Below are 15,065 nucleotides of genomic sequence, written 5' to 3' on the forward strand. Positions count from 1 at the left end.
ACCACGGATTTATGGTGGATACATTCAGTGTTTTTCTCTGAAGGCTGGTTATTGCTTGAAGCCAAGTCAGCAAGCAATAATACTGCTATTATCCAACTATTTTTCCACTTTCTTTTAATACTTCAGAGTTGAAAACCAAAATTAGGTCTTTAATATTAGTTTATAAATCATTACTTCATTTCCAACTGACTGAATGTGCCAACTAGGAACTCAAATTTATTTTAAAAATATAGAATCATTACGTGGACAATTCCCTCACTCCCTGTTACAGTTATGTTCACTACATAACAGCTTAGAATCTTTGCTTGAATATGGACAGTTAACTCAGTTATCAAATTCAGTTATAAAAATGAGTTTATAAAATATATTTATATCAGCAATTTTTTTATGGGAAAGCAAAAATTGGGATTTTTTTTTATTTTAACAGAAGTCATGAAACATATTTGGAAGCACTTAACACTGTACTGATGTTGTTGCTGGAACTGTCTCTCATTTATATTATATTGAGATGATCCATTACAGTTGGTAAAAACATAGTTGCTCTAATTCAAACAATCTTTTTCTGAACAACTAACAAATTCATGAACCAAACTGATTCAGGGAATGGGCAATGTAACCTGGATTTAAATCCAATCCAATCCGTTGGAATGAAAGTCCTTTCTGTCTACCGGTTATAAGGATCATCTGTAAAATGAGTTTGTTTAAGCCTGGAACACTCTACTAAACCAGAATGAATATTTTCTTTTCTCTGTAATCTCTCCGTATGGTCTCATAGTCCATAACACAAAATTGCCCTTAATGTGATATTAATTGGCATTCTGTGTCAAGAAGCCATATAAATAATTAATGCAGAAGTTCATCTTGCAGAAATATTCAGTCATTTTCTGAAAATGAGATGAAAGGATATTGTGTGGGCGCAGCAAGAAAGATTTATGTAGTATTATTCTGTAAGTTTCACATACATAGGTATAAATTTTTGATGTGGCCATTTCATCCATTTCCATTAAATTCTTTTCATGTGCGTAGAAGGAAGTTCTTGAAATTGTGCAGTCATCTTAGAGATTAAAGAAACAATTTAATTCAAGTTAAAGTGGAGGGAAAGGACACCTATTTATTTGTTAAGGTACTGCACTGCTCCGTATGTGGAATTTGTTGGGAGTTGGAACAGCAGGCGTAAGTATTTATGTCACTGGTGGTTGGACCGTGTGGGTCTCAAGGAGATCCCAGAGATACCTAGACATAGATATGGATTCTATCTAGGTTTTCTTTTCCTCTCTCCACAATTTTCTGTCTTATTCTGGTGCTTCCTAATTACTGTCTCCAAGCTTGCAGCTCTAGTTCCAAGTTTATTGTCATCTGTCTGTAGATTATTACAATTAAATGAAACAATGTTCCTCTGGACCATGGACACAACATGTATCACACAACAGCACATAAACATTACTGCAAATAAGTTAATAAAATGTTATTCAAAAATGCATGCAGTGCGCAGCACAGGTAAGCTGTAAACAACAAACTCCCAGTGAATGTTGCAAATAGGAGGGACGGAGACCCTGGTGATCGTTTCGATGGGCTTGCCGTTGATTATCATTACAGGGCCCAGAAACTATTGTTTGTGTGACTGGGTCTGAGAAACACACAATGCTGACCAAAACATGACAGTCTGTTAAAGTGATTCATGGTGGTTAGTTAACTACCGGCCCAGATGCTGAGGGAACTCCCTGCTCTTCTTGATGCATGATATAAAACAGTTTAATTTTTCCATTACAACTTCTGTACCGTTCAGAACTTCTCTCAAATTTTCTGTCATTGTTTATCTAGTCATAGCGCAGATTTACCAGGATGCCTTATGAGGAAAGGTTAAGTGACCGAGGGCTTTTCCCTTTGGATCGAAGGAGGATGAGGTGGGACCTGATAGAGATGTACAAGATGATAAGAGGCAAAGATCGAGTGCATAGCCAGAGACTTTTTCCTGAGGAGAAAATAGATAATATGATTGTGCATAATTTTAAGGTAATTGGAGGAAAGTATAGGGGGGAAGACAGAAGTAGGTATTTTATACACCAAGTGATGGGTGCATGGAACACCCTGCCAGGGCTGATGGTAGAGGTAGATGCATTAGGGGCTTTTATGAAATTTTCAAATAGGCACATGGATGATATAACAATGGAGGACTGTGTAGGAGGGAATGGTTAGATTGACCTTAGAGTAGATGAAAAAGGTGGGTACAACATCGTGGGTCGAAGGGCTTGTACTGTGCTGTATGTTTGCTATGTTCTATACTCTATCTTTTAATTGAAATCATTCACTTCCGTATAATTTTAATTTAATTAGTCTTGCCTCTTGCCGTTGAAGTAAACGTGATACTTTTTTCCCCTGAGCAGAACTTCATGGAGCCCAACAGTTTAATGCATTACTGGGTCATTGCATGTAGTCAGATATCCTCACTTCTGAATGCAAAATGTTGTATGGATTCCTGTGGTTCAGGCAGATGTTATTTGAAAAAGAGCAGCAAGTTCTCATGGTATTCTGGACAAAATTCGCCTTAGTGAGTAACACCAACTAAAGAACTTCATTCACCATCTGTGAAATATCGCTTTATGTAGATAACTTTATTTGCATTTTGTCCGTCAAAAGTAATTAATTTAACGTCTGAGGTTATGAAATACCCTAATGATGTAATAATGAGCTATTATTAATGTTTAGGTTGAGAAAACATATTTTAGAAATAGACGTGGAGACACTGGGACTGAAATAGAATAGTATTTTTTTATTCTCACTCTATCTAAGAATAGTGGGAAAATTATGAGAAATCAGTGGGGTGGACATTCTAGTGGTTCCTAATATTTTCCACTTCTGCTCTGCTGCTGGATGGTGAGGTCAGCGAATGGTAGAACAGCTGATATTTTGACAGCCCTATTTTGGGTTTTAAAATGAAGAAACAAGCAGATGCTAGCCCTGTACTTCTGCAGATCCTACCTCCGGTAAATAGAGGCCTTCAACCTGATTGCATGAACATTGACTTTTCTAGCTTCTGGTTCTCTCTTTTTCCATTCCTCATTCTGGTTCCCCTTTCATCGCATGTCCTCATCTGCTCATCACCTCTCTCTGGTTCCCCTCATCCTCCCCTTTCTTTCATGGTTCACTATTGTCCCCCTTCTTCAGTCCTTTACCTTTTCCACCTATCATGTCCCAGATCCTTACTTCATCCCCCTCCCCTAGCCCTTCCCTGCTGATCAACCATCCCCCTCACCTGGTGACACCTTTCACCTACCATCTTGAACTCTTTCCCCTTCTCCCATCTTCTTATTCTGGCTTTTGCCCCCTTCCCTTTCAGTTCCAATGAAGGCTCTCGGCCAAAAATGTCAACTATTTATTATTCTCCTCAGATGCTGCCTGACATTATTCTCTGAAGCATAGGAGAATTAGGGGAGATTTGATAGAGATGTCCAAAATTACAAGATGTAGAGACAGGGTAAGTGCAAGCAGGCCTTTGCACTGTGGTTCAGTGAGATTAGAACTCGAGGTCATAGGTTAAGGGTGAAAGGTGAAATATTTAAGAGAAACATCTTCACTCAGAGGGTGGTGAGAGTGTGGAACGTGCTGCCAGCGGAAGTGGTGGATGTGGGTTTGATTTTAACACTTAGGGACGTTTGGATAAATACATAGATGGGAGGGGTGTGGAGGGCTGTGGTCCAGGTGCAGGGCAATGGAACTGGGCAGAATGACAGTTCAGCACGGTCCAGCTGGGTCGAAAGTCATGAAGGGACCTGATGAAGGGTCTTGGTCTGAAACGCCAACTGAAGGCGGGAGGAGAAGATGGCGGTGCGATGCAGCATGCGCGGCCTCTCCGGTGAAATGATATCGTATTTGTTAAATAGGGTACCGTGCACAATTCTGATTTGATGGAGACAGCTGTGAGAAGCACGGAGGAACGTCTGGAGAAACTTCTGAAATGTCCAGTTCACTGCCGCTGCTACAGTGCGATCGAGGATCTCCGGAGGGAAGGCCCCAAATCCTCGGCTTTGCCTGCTGCTGGCGGCCGGGGTTAGGGTCGAAGCGCTCGGTAGAGATGGTGCTCAGTGCTCGGTGTCGGAGGGCTGATCGGAGGCTCGAAGTTTTTGGACGACTCAGAGTCGGACTGTGGTTGGGCATGGCAGGGAGAGTTTTCTTCCTTCTCCCGTCTGCGTGAGATGTGAGACTTTCGAGAGACTTTGAACTTTTTTACCTGGCTCATGGCCTGTTCTTCAGCAAGTTACGGTATTGCTTGCACTGTTGTAACTATATGTTATAATTATGGGGTTTTTGTCAGTTTTACAGTGTTGGTCTGTCCTGTGTTTCTGTGATATCACACTGGAGAAATATTGTATCATTTCTTAATGCATGCATTACTAAATGACAATAAAGGAGGACTGCGTGTCCTCATAATCTAAAACTTTTCCATAGTTGTAGCCTGGCCTGCTGAGCCCCTCCTGCGTTTTGTGTGTGTGTTACTAAATTAGATTACAGTTATCAACATTGAATGTGGTGAAGAAAATCAGAATCAGGTTTATTTTCATTGTCTTACGTGAGGTGAAATATGTTGTTTTGTGACAGCAGTACGGTGCAAAGACATAAAATTACTATAAATTACAAAATAAATAAATAGTGCAGAAAAAGAAATTATGAGGTATTGTTTATGGGTTCAGGAAGATCACCTCATTATTCTGGGTAAATTAAGTAAATGGCTGGAAAATCTTTAAGCTATTTTATTCTGACTGATGAGTTAATGTCAAAGTCCATTAGAAAAAGCCGTAAGACCATAAGGTGCACGAGCAGAAATAGGCCATTTGGCCCATTGAGTCTGCTCCACCATTTCATCATGGCTGATCAATTTTTCCTCTCGGCCCAACCTCCTGCCTTCTCTCTTCATACCCTGACCAATCACGAATGAATCAACTCTGCTTTAAATATACCCAATGACTGGGCCTCCTCAGATTCACCACTATCTGGCTGAAGAAATACCTCCTCACCTCCATTATAAATGGACATTCCTCTGTTCTGAGACTGGCTCCTCTGGTCTTAGACTCTCTACCATAGGAAACATCCTCTCCACAACCATCCTATCAAGGCCTTTTGCTATTCGATAGATTTCAATTAGGTCACCCCTTATTCTTCCGAATTCTAGTGAATACCAGGCCCACGTGTGGGCATGTGGCCAAGTGGTTAAGGCATTTGACTAGCGACTCGAAGGTTGTGAGTTCGAGCCCCAGCCGAGGCAGCGTGTTGTGTTCTTGAGCAAGGCACTTAACCACACAGTGCTCTGCGATGACACCAGTGCCAAGTTGTATCGGCCCTTGCCCTTCCCTTGGACAATATTGGTGTCGTGGAGAGGGGAGACTTGCAGCATGGGCAATTGCCAGTCTTCCATACAACCTTGCCCAGGCCAGCGCCCTGGAGAGTGAAGACTTTCCAGGTGCAGATCCATGGTCTCACAAGACTAACGGATGCCTTAACTTAACTTAACCAGGCCCAGAGCCACCAAACACTCTGCATGCCATGCACACAAGTGTTTCACTTCCTTATTTATAAAAGAAAGGAACATTGGGCAAGGAGATAAATAAAACTAGCAGCACAATTTAAAATATTATTCAGTGAAAGAATCTGATGAGGAGAAAACATTTTTTTTTGCAGAGCCTTGGAAAGCACATTTGAAATAAAATATTGCATCCTCTGGTATGCAACTCCAAGAGGGAGTAACATATCCTTCAGAATTATTGCAAAACAACCCTTGAGGGTCAACTGATACAAACCGGATGAATGATGGCTCAAGGGTTCGATTCCCTAGCATTTATCCTGGGCTTCCGTCTCAGCCTCTACTAGAATCCGAGGAGTTAAGTTTTTAAAAAGGTTTCAAGGATCAGTGCTATTTGCCATATGCAATTTGCTTTGGTGTGCTGCTCAACGGCATGCAACAAAAAAACAACTACGTCCAGAATAAAGAATTAAATAAGAAATAAAATTAGAGGTTAAAGTACAGATATGCGATAAAATTTGCATAAATGCATAAATATTAGCATTTATTTACAATGTAAGCAGCATTACAAAAAGTGGTTTAAAGTGTTTGTAGTGCAGGGCAGTGATGGGGTAATAGATAGAAGGGGACGAGGGGTCTAAAAAGTATAGTTGATCAGATTAACTGCCTGGGGGAAAAAACTTTTCAGATGGTGCAAAGTGTTTGTTTTAATAGCTCTATGGTGTTTTCCAGAAGGGAGCTTTTGGAAAAGGCAGTTTGCAGTTTGGGGAGTGTCCACAATGATTTTTCCTGCCCATTTCTTTGTCCCGGAGACATACAAGTCCTGCAGTGATGGTAGACTGCAGCCAGTGATCTTTTCTGCTGTCCTGATAGTTCACTGTAGTGTTCATATGTTGTGTGAGGATGCTGCACCAAACCAGACAGTAATGGTTGATGTGAGGATGCTCTCTATGATGGCAGTGTAGAATTGCACAGCATGTTCTGGAGGAGATGGAATTGTACCAACTGCATTCCAGTGTGCAGGGTGGGTAATGTCACAATGATTTTTCCACCAAGAATCATCTTGGTATTATAAGTGGTACCCGAGCATTGATTGGTTTGTTAATGAATTCTTAGCAACATGGGGCAGGTGGACTGTGATACCTTATCGTACCAAGAAGACTTGTTAGGCCACCACAAATAAATATCTTCATTGACTCTGAAAACACTGAAGATGGTCAAGGTCAAAATCGAGTCCTTTGTCGATGGTGTAACTGCATGTATGCACGAGTGCCATTATAGAAGCTTACACCAGCATCACAGGCACCCAGCATCTGATAAACAGTATTCAGAAGAAAGCACAAGTTTATATAAAAAAAAACACAGAATAAAAAGTTGAGACATGAGATTCTGCAGATGCTGGAAATCTTGAGCAACACAGACTGTGTTGGAGGAACTCAGCAGCGTCTATGGAGAGAAATGAAAGTGATTCATTGTGTTGCTAAACAACATGGATCACTGTGGTAACTCTAGGGTTGAGCTGCTGGTTCAAGAACAGAATGGCTGAAATGGAGTGGCTGTTCTTGAACCTGGTTGTGTGGGACCTCAGGGTTTTGTGCCTCTGGCTCGATGGTAGCTGTGAGAAAATGCATGATGTGGATGTTATTATAGTCACACTTGCAGCCCACACATATTCAGGGCCAAGTACTTCATAGTTCTCATTGTAACCATGAGATTATACCCTTGAAGTCACTTCTTTAGTATCTTCTTATTTAAACTACACAATGTTTCAAAGTTTTTTTTTGTCAGGTTGTTGTGCTGCTTTGTCAATATGTACAAGCATGGTTCATAAACTTAATGCTTAGAGCTACCAACCAATGCATCATGGGTACAGGCCTGTCGCCGCCTGTTAGCTGAATTCAGTGCCCACTCAGCTAGTCTCAATTTCCTGAATTCAGCCTATATCTCACTTAGGCTCACCCCTCCATGTTTCTATCTAAATGACTCTTAAACAATGCTTTTCTATCTGCTTCAAACACTTCCTCTGGTGGCTTGTTCCGAATAGTTGTCCCTGAAGTCCCTTATAAACCTTTGCCTTCACACGCTAAGTCTATGCCTCTGTGAGTTTTGAATTCCTCAACCCTGGGGAAAAGATTGCTGCCATCCACCTCATTATATAAACCCCTATAAGGTCACCCCTCATTCTCTTACACTCTAAGGAATAAAGACCTAATCTAGCCAACCTCGCCCTATAAATTATTTATTTATTTTTGTTTTATTTATTTAAAGCAGGGATCTATGGACTCCTCAGTTATTGGTAGGGGTCCATGGCATCAAAAAGGTTGAAAACCCCTGATTTAGAGACACATTATGGAGTAGGCCTTTCCGGCCCTTTGAGCCACGCCGCCTAGCAACCCCCAGTTTAAGCCTAACCTAACCACAGTACAGTTTACAATGACCAATTAACCTACCAACCAAATTGGACTATGGAGGGGAAACTGGAGCACCTGGAGGAAACCCACACATTCCACAGGGAGTGCCCTGTGCTGTAATAGCATTGCACTAACTGCTGCACTCTCATTGGTGCCCTAGAGTTCTGCCAATGCTTAAGTTCAAAGTTCAATGTAAAGCTTTGCATTGCAAGATTCAAAACCAATTGCCCTCCTACCACCATCCCACCATAACCCTGCAGATCTTTAAGCAGCATTGAATGATAATTGCAGGACTTCAGTTGGCAGTTTAGACTCATTAGGTATTGTTCATGATCCTGTTTTCATATTTTAAAGAAACAAACCTTGCCTCTTATAATTTTAAGGGACAGCATTTTTTCCTTCTAGCATCTTATGAAAATTAAAATCTTGTTAAATGGCATTGTTTTTTAGCTTTGCAAATAAACTAACCACATTTTCTAGTATCTAATGCAGAACTGTGGTCTTACAGAATTACTTAAAAGTTCAAATGGGGTAAAATATTCTTTGTCAGTTATCAGTACAAGACTGCATATCATAAAGTCCTACTGCATCTTGTGGCTCTGGATGTTCCCCTGATTGTATGGACACTTACCAGTGGTATTCAAACTTAGAAATTTCACCTGAACCTGGAAAATTGCAAATATATTCTGATATGCACAATATGTTCAGAGTAAATTTATTATCAAAGTATTATGTGCATAATATATTCAAAGTATGTACATGTCACCATATACAATCCTGTGATTCACCTACTTGCAGGTTTTCACAGTAGAACAAAGAAATACAGTAGAATCAATGAAAAACTACACACAAAGATTGACAAACAACCAATGTGCAAATGAAGACAAACTATACAAATACTAATAATAAATCAATTATTAGATAACTAGACATGTCAATAAATGGAGAAATAGATAATACTGAAAACGTGAGTTGTAGAGTACTTGACAGTGAGTCTAGGTTGTGGAATCAGTTCAGTGTTGAGCTGAGTGCAATTATCCGCACTGGTTCACGAGTCTGAAGGGTAAAGCTGTGCCTAAACCTGGTGGTGTTGGACTTAAGGCTCCCGTACCTCCTTCGTGATGGCAGTAGCGGGAAGAAAGGATGTGGCATTTACACCAGTCTTCCCAATTAACTTAAAGTCATATATAGTATTTAGTGATTCTGATATTAGAACTGTACAGCACAGGAACAGGTCCTCCGTCCCATAATGTTGTGCCAAAACAATTAAATTAGTAATTAAACGGCTAACCAAACTAATCTCATCTTCCTACACAATGTCCATATCCTCGTGCATTTCAGACACCCACCACTCAAAGGTCCAAAAGTTCCTTTTATTGTCTAAATACGTATGTACAATACCACTCTGATACTTGTCTTCTCCAGATTGCCATGAAATACAAAAAGTCCATGGAAATTGTTGAAAGAAATGACATCAACCTTCCCCCCCACAGCATGAAAAAGAAAAAGAAACAAAACTCTCAAGCCCCAAAATCTCTCACCTCCTCCCCTGCAGAAGAAAAACAGTGATATTAGCATCAAATTCCTCCCCTCCTCAGTAGAAAAAAAAGCGTCAATAACAATCCCCAACCCCTTCACTTGCAGAAAAAGAGGCAATAATAACAAAAAACCCCAGCCATCCCCACAGGGAGAAAATAGTGACAGTAACAATACCTGACCCCCCCCCACTCGCAGAAAGAAAACAGCAACAATAGCAATACCCGACCCCCTCCACTCGCAGAAAGAAAACAGCAACAATAGCAACAAATCCCCAACCCCTCCCTCAGAAAAAAACCAGCTACAATAACAATCTTCGACCCCCTCACTTGCAAAAAAAACAGAGGCAATAACATCAACACCCCAACCTCTATCTCACACACAAAAAGTGACAGATCACTCACCCACCAATTGGCCACAAGAAAGAAAATGCTGAAAAACTGAAAGAGACCGATACAAAATACAGCCCAATAATCACATAAATTTCAGAATATCATAAACATCTTTCTGCCTCTGTTGGGAGCAATAGCTGACCCCGTCCACATTCACCTGGATGTTTCAATCTTCCTTGCTGCTTTGAGATGGAGTTATTCATGTCACCACAGCCCGTCTGCGGTCCTTTCCACAAGTCACCTCGTGTTTTCAGTCGCAAACACAAGGAATTCTGTAGATGCTGGAAATTCAAGCAACGCACATCAAAGTTGCTCGTGTTTTCAGTCCTTTCTGGGTCTCCGTCTCCGATCTCCACAAGGTACCTCTCCAAACGCAGCAGAGTGCTAGATCATTCGATCGAGTTTCAAACTGTACATTACAGCTTCTAACAGTTTCTGTAACACAAACAAAACAAAAGGAACAAGCAGAAGGCGTAGAGAAAGTGAAATAATTTAAGGGATTGGCTATCTGGAAGATGTTGCCCAAGGTATCGTTGATTCCCCATGACATGTCCTTTGAAATGATCCCCTCTCACATCAAATGTATGCCCTCTGGTATTAGATATTTCAATCCTGGGAAAATATATTGTCTGTCTGCTCTATTTAGACCTCTTATAATGTTGTAGTCCTTTGCAATCTCCCTTCAGTCTCCACTGCTCCAGAGAAAACTCAAGCTTGTCCAATCTCTAGTTATAGCACATGCTCTGTAATCAAGACATCATCGTGGTAAACCTCTTCTGCACATTCTCCAAAGCCTCAACATTCTTCTATAATGGGGTGACCAGAACTGTATATTATTGCTGTTAATTATATTTACGAAGGAATATCAGCCTGCATTGGGAATAGGATTTCATTGGAATCAAATTGTTTCTTAGTAACTCAGCACAAAGAAAGATAGATCAGGTTCATTGAGGCAAATTATCTCAATCCCATGACATTGGTGACGGAACTCTTCAGGGACTGTGTACTCAGAATCTTCTGGCGCAATCATCTCCAACTGCTTCATCAATCATCTTCCTTTTGCAATGGGCTCAGAGTGGGAGTTCACAACATTCGTTTCAATTCCGAACTCCCCAGATAATGAAGCATATACACAAGAGATTCTTCGATGGTGGAAATCCAGAGCAACACACAAAGTACTGGAGGAATTCGGCAGGTCGAGCAGCATCTTATGGAGAGGCAAAAGTGGTCAAAGTTTTGGTCCAAAACCCTTCATCAGGACTCAGATTTTCCTCCTCACATACAGCAAATTGTGGGCAATATTTGGACCTGTATTGATGAGTGGTAATATTTGTCACCATACATGGGGTTTAACTTGTGAATTGCACTGCATGATGGGGAACAGTGATTTTATATATCATTATTTTTTCCCAAAGTGATGTATGTATATGATGGAATTACCAGTTGTATCTATGCAAATTTATGTTTTCCTTTCTAACTCCAACCTTGTGTTCGCTCAGTAGCTTTTCTTTTCTAATGGGTTCAATAGTGGGAGTTCACTGCGTTCAATTTGATTCCCAACTTCCCAGATAATGAGTAACACATAGAAAACACTGCGGGGGGTTCAGCAAGTCAGGCAGAATCCATTGAAAGGAATAAAGAGTAGATTTGCAGGCTGAGACTCTTCATCTCTTTATTTCTGTCCATAGATGCTGCCTGACCTGCTGAGCTCCTCCAGCATTTTGTGCGTGTTACTCCAGAGTCTCTTGTGTTTATGATCCCCTGATAATGAAGCAGTTCCCTTTCTGACATCTTTCTAAACATTACCTAACATATCAATGCCATTACAAATAAGTCATGATGGTGGCTATGTTTCATTTGGATTTGGAGGTGACTATGTCACCAAATGCACTGTGGAGAGCTTTCTAACTGGTTGCATTACCGTCTGATATGGGGACTCCACTGTACAGGATCGGAAGAAGTTGCAAACTTGGCCAGCTCCATTGTGGGCTCTAGCCTCCCCAGTGTCAAAGACATCTTTAAAAGGTGATGCTTCAAAAAGGCAGCATCTGTCATGAAGATCTCCCGTAAACCCAGGACATGCCCTCTTCTCATTGCCACCATCAGAGAGGAGGTCCAAGAGCTTGAAGAGACATACTCAACATTTTAGAAACAGCTCCTTTCCCGACACCATCAGCTTTCTGAATGAACAATGAACCTATGCATGAACGTTACCTCGCTATATTTTTTGCCTCTGTATTGTCAACATGGAGCGGTGAGAGAGTGTGTAAACTTGGCGGGAGGAAAGGATGTTGGGAATGGTGAGGGTGGAGTGCTGTGGGAGGAGGGGTGTGGGACAGGTGGCAGAAAAGGGAGTGCCAGAGGCGGGTGTGGTGCAGGTGCAAACACATCCAGTCCTGACACACCAGGCAAGGTCATTTGATTCTAAGTAATTGGTTTATTGATTATTACAGATTGTCTCTCTCATGCTTTCCACTCCCTCCCCTCTCTCTTTCCATTTTTTCAACCATGATTCCCCTCTCCCTGTCCCCTTCCCATTCTCAGCCCACAATAGAGACCCAGATCAGAATCAGATTTATCATCACTCACGTATGTCATGAAATCTATTTTGTGGCAGCAGTACAGTGCAATACATAAAATCACTACAGTACTGAATAAAATTCTTAGGCATCCTAGCTATATGTGTGACTAAGACTTTGCACTGTGTAGTGTGTATTATGGATAGATAGATAGATAGGGAGAGAGAGCTGGGGAGAGGGGGAAAGAGAGATAGATATCTGGAGAAACAATCACATGTAATATGTATGTGTATATTTCTCATTCTGATTCTGTTTGTTATCATGTTAACAAAAAGTACAAATATGCCAGCTTTCAATATTGCAGCTAGATTATAGCATTTAAAGGATGTGAAGAGCTGGCGCTTCATATGTGATGAGAACCTGGGTGGTAGCAGGGAGTTCAGTCATCTTACTGCTAAAACTTCTCAGCTTTAGTACTTACTGATGTTTTTATGGAGGAATTTACCAACTCCATCTACTGGTACACAATGGCTCTGCGTGAAATAATAGCTATTGTTTGCTATTTAATTTACATGCTCACAAAAGGAGAATATTGCAGTAGTGGATAAATAGTTTATTTTACAGGCTTGTGTATTACATTGTATTATGCATATAGCATAGTATATCCTTTTCATTTTTCTGCCAGTTTACGAAATGTAAAAAATTCTTTTTGCCGTACTGTATTGCGTTACACTCTTCAATTAATGAATAAAATCAAAAGTCTGTGATTGTTTTCGGTTTTTATTCTAAATATTCATAGTATGCATATTGCAAACAAAAACATTAAAAATGTCCTGCAGTTTTCAGGCCGTATAAAAATTTCCTGATCAAAGAAATGGGTGGTCCACACAGCGGTAGAAAATAAAATTAGACTGAACATTCTATAGGAATGGAAAACGGTGTGGTCTTCTGCACACCGCTGTTGTAACGTGTGGTAATTTGAGATACTGTCACCACTCTACTCTGATCTCTCTCATTAACAAGGTGTTTCCACCCACAGAACTACCGCTTGCTGTTTTTTGGTATTTTTTGCACCATGCGCTGTAAACTCTAGAGGCTGTAGTGCATGAAAATCCCAGGTGATCAGCAGTTTTTGAGATATTCAAACTACCCCATCTGGCACCAACAAGCATTCCATGTTTAAAGTCACTTAAATCACATCTCTTCCCCATTCTGATGTTTGGTCCAAACAACAACTGAACCTCTTGACCATGTCTGCGTGCTTTTATGGATTAAGTTACTTGCACACGATCAGCTATTTAGATATTTACATTAACGAGCAGGTGTACAGATATACTCAATAAAGTTGCCGTGGAATGTATTTTTCATGGATATATATTACCTTGCATCATACCTCCAGCATGTTTCATCGATTCCATTGTTATATCAGCATATTTGTGTTTACCGTGTCTCAAATATACAGTTCGTTCTTTCGTTATGTGCCAAGTTGTATGACATAGATGATTATGGTCTTTCCATGACCATGATTGTTCTTGGCAAATTTTTCTGCAGAAGTGGTTTGTCATTGCCTTCTTCTGGGCAGTGTCTTTACAAGACAGATGACCCTAGCCATTATTAATACTCTTCAGAGATTGGCTGCCTGATGACAGTGGTCCCACAACCAGGACTTGTGATATGCACTAGCTGCTCATACAACCATCCACCACCTGCTCCCATGGCTTCAAATAACCCTGAGTGGGGATCTAAGCAAGTGCTACACTTTGCCCAAGGGTGACCTGCAGGCTAGTGGAGGGAAGGAGCGCCTTACACCTCCCTTGGCAGTGACATATCTCCACCCCACCACCCTAAATATAATTTCATTGAAATTTTGGAACAGATGATTCAAAGTACATTTATTATCAAGGAATGTATAAATCATACACCTTAAGATTTGTTTGCTTACAGGTACCAACGAAGTAAGAAACCACAAAGCCAGTGCATAGATTTAAAACTGCGTCCATTGTTGTACTGAATTAGAGATGTATGTAAATGAATAATACCAAAATTCAATTTATGATTCCATAAACTTCAACAATTGATTATCTATCGGTATTATATAGAATTCTGTTGTTGATAACAAAGCATGCAAATCTAGTTGCATGTTTGACACCATTGTTATTTTGCCAGCTCTATTTGTTAGGCATTTAAAATAATTACTCTTTATCTTCACATCCTGAGTTTTGTTTCTTTTCTTAATCTTTTTGTGCTTTCCTTGCACATATCCGAAAGTACTAGGAGATCCAAAAATTATTCCATGTGAAAAATGTTTGTTTACTTGTGGAGAAACGTTCCGTAGAAGAAAGTTACAAGGAAAAAATGATTTGAAGAGAACTTGCAACCATTGTGCCTAAGCTGATGAGCTGCTGGTAAAGGATATTGGTCAGCTGTTTACAATAAAACCACTGTCGCCTTTTGCACTTAAAAACTAAAATATTAGTTCACATGAAACCAAAACATATTTGCACTTGATCTAAGTTTAAATTGCGTTCAGTCCTATGAACTATATGGTGTGGCAGGCAAGTCTGCTGACTGATAGAAGTTACAAAGCCATGCCAAATATTTTCTCAGTACGGGATACGGGAAGAGAATTAGAGGCATGATGGGACCATAGACAATGTAAATAAATAAAAGCAGGCTAACAACTGGACCAGGT

The 15,065-nt window shown here is 40.4% G+C and overlaps 1 protein-coding gene across 17 annotated transcripts in view; it reads left to right on the forward strand.

Moving 5' to 3' along the window:
• mef2cb (myocyte enhancer factor 2cb) overlaps nt 1-15,065 on the forward strand; it is a 292,538-nt gene that overhangs the window by 114,705 nt on the left and 162,768 nt on the right. The gene's annotated exons all lie outside the window — the stretch shown is intronic.

Source organism: Mobula hypostoma, chromosome 16 (assembly GCF_963921235.1).
Source record: "Mobula hypostoma chromosome 16, sMobHyp1.1, whole genome shotgun sequence".
NCBI lineage: Eukaryota > Metazoa > Chordata > Chondrichthyes > Myliobatiformes > Myliobatidae > Mobula > Mobula hypostoma.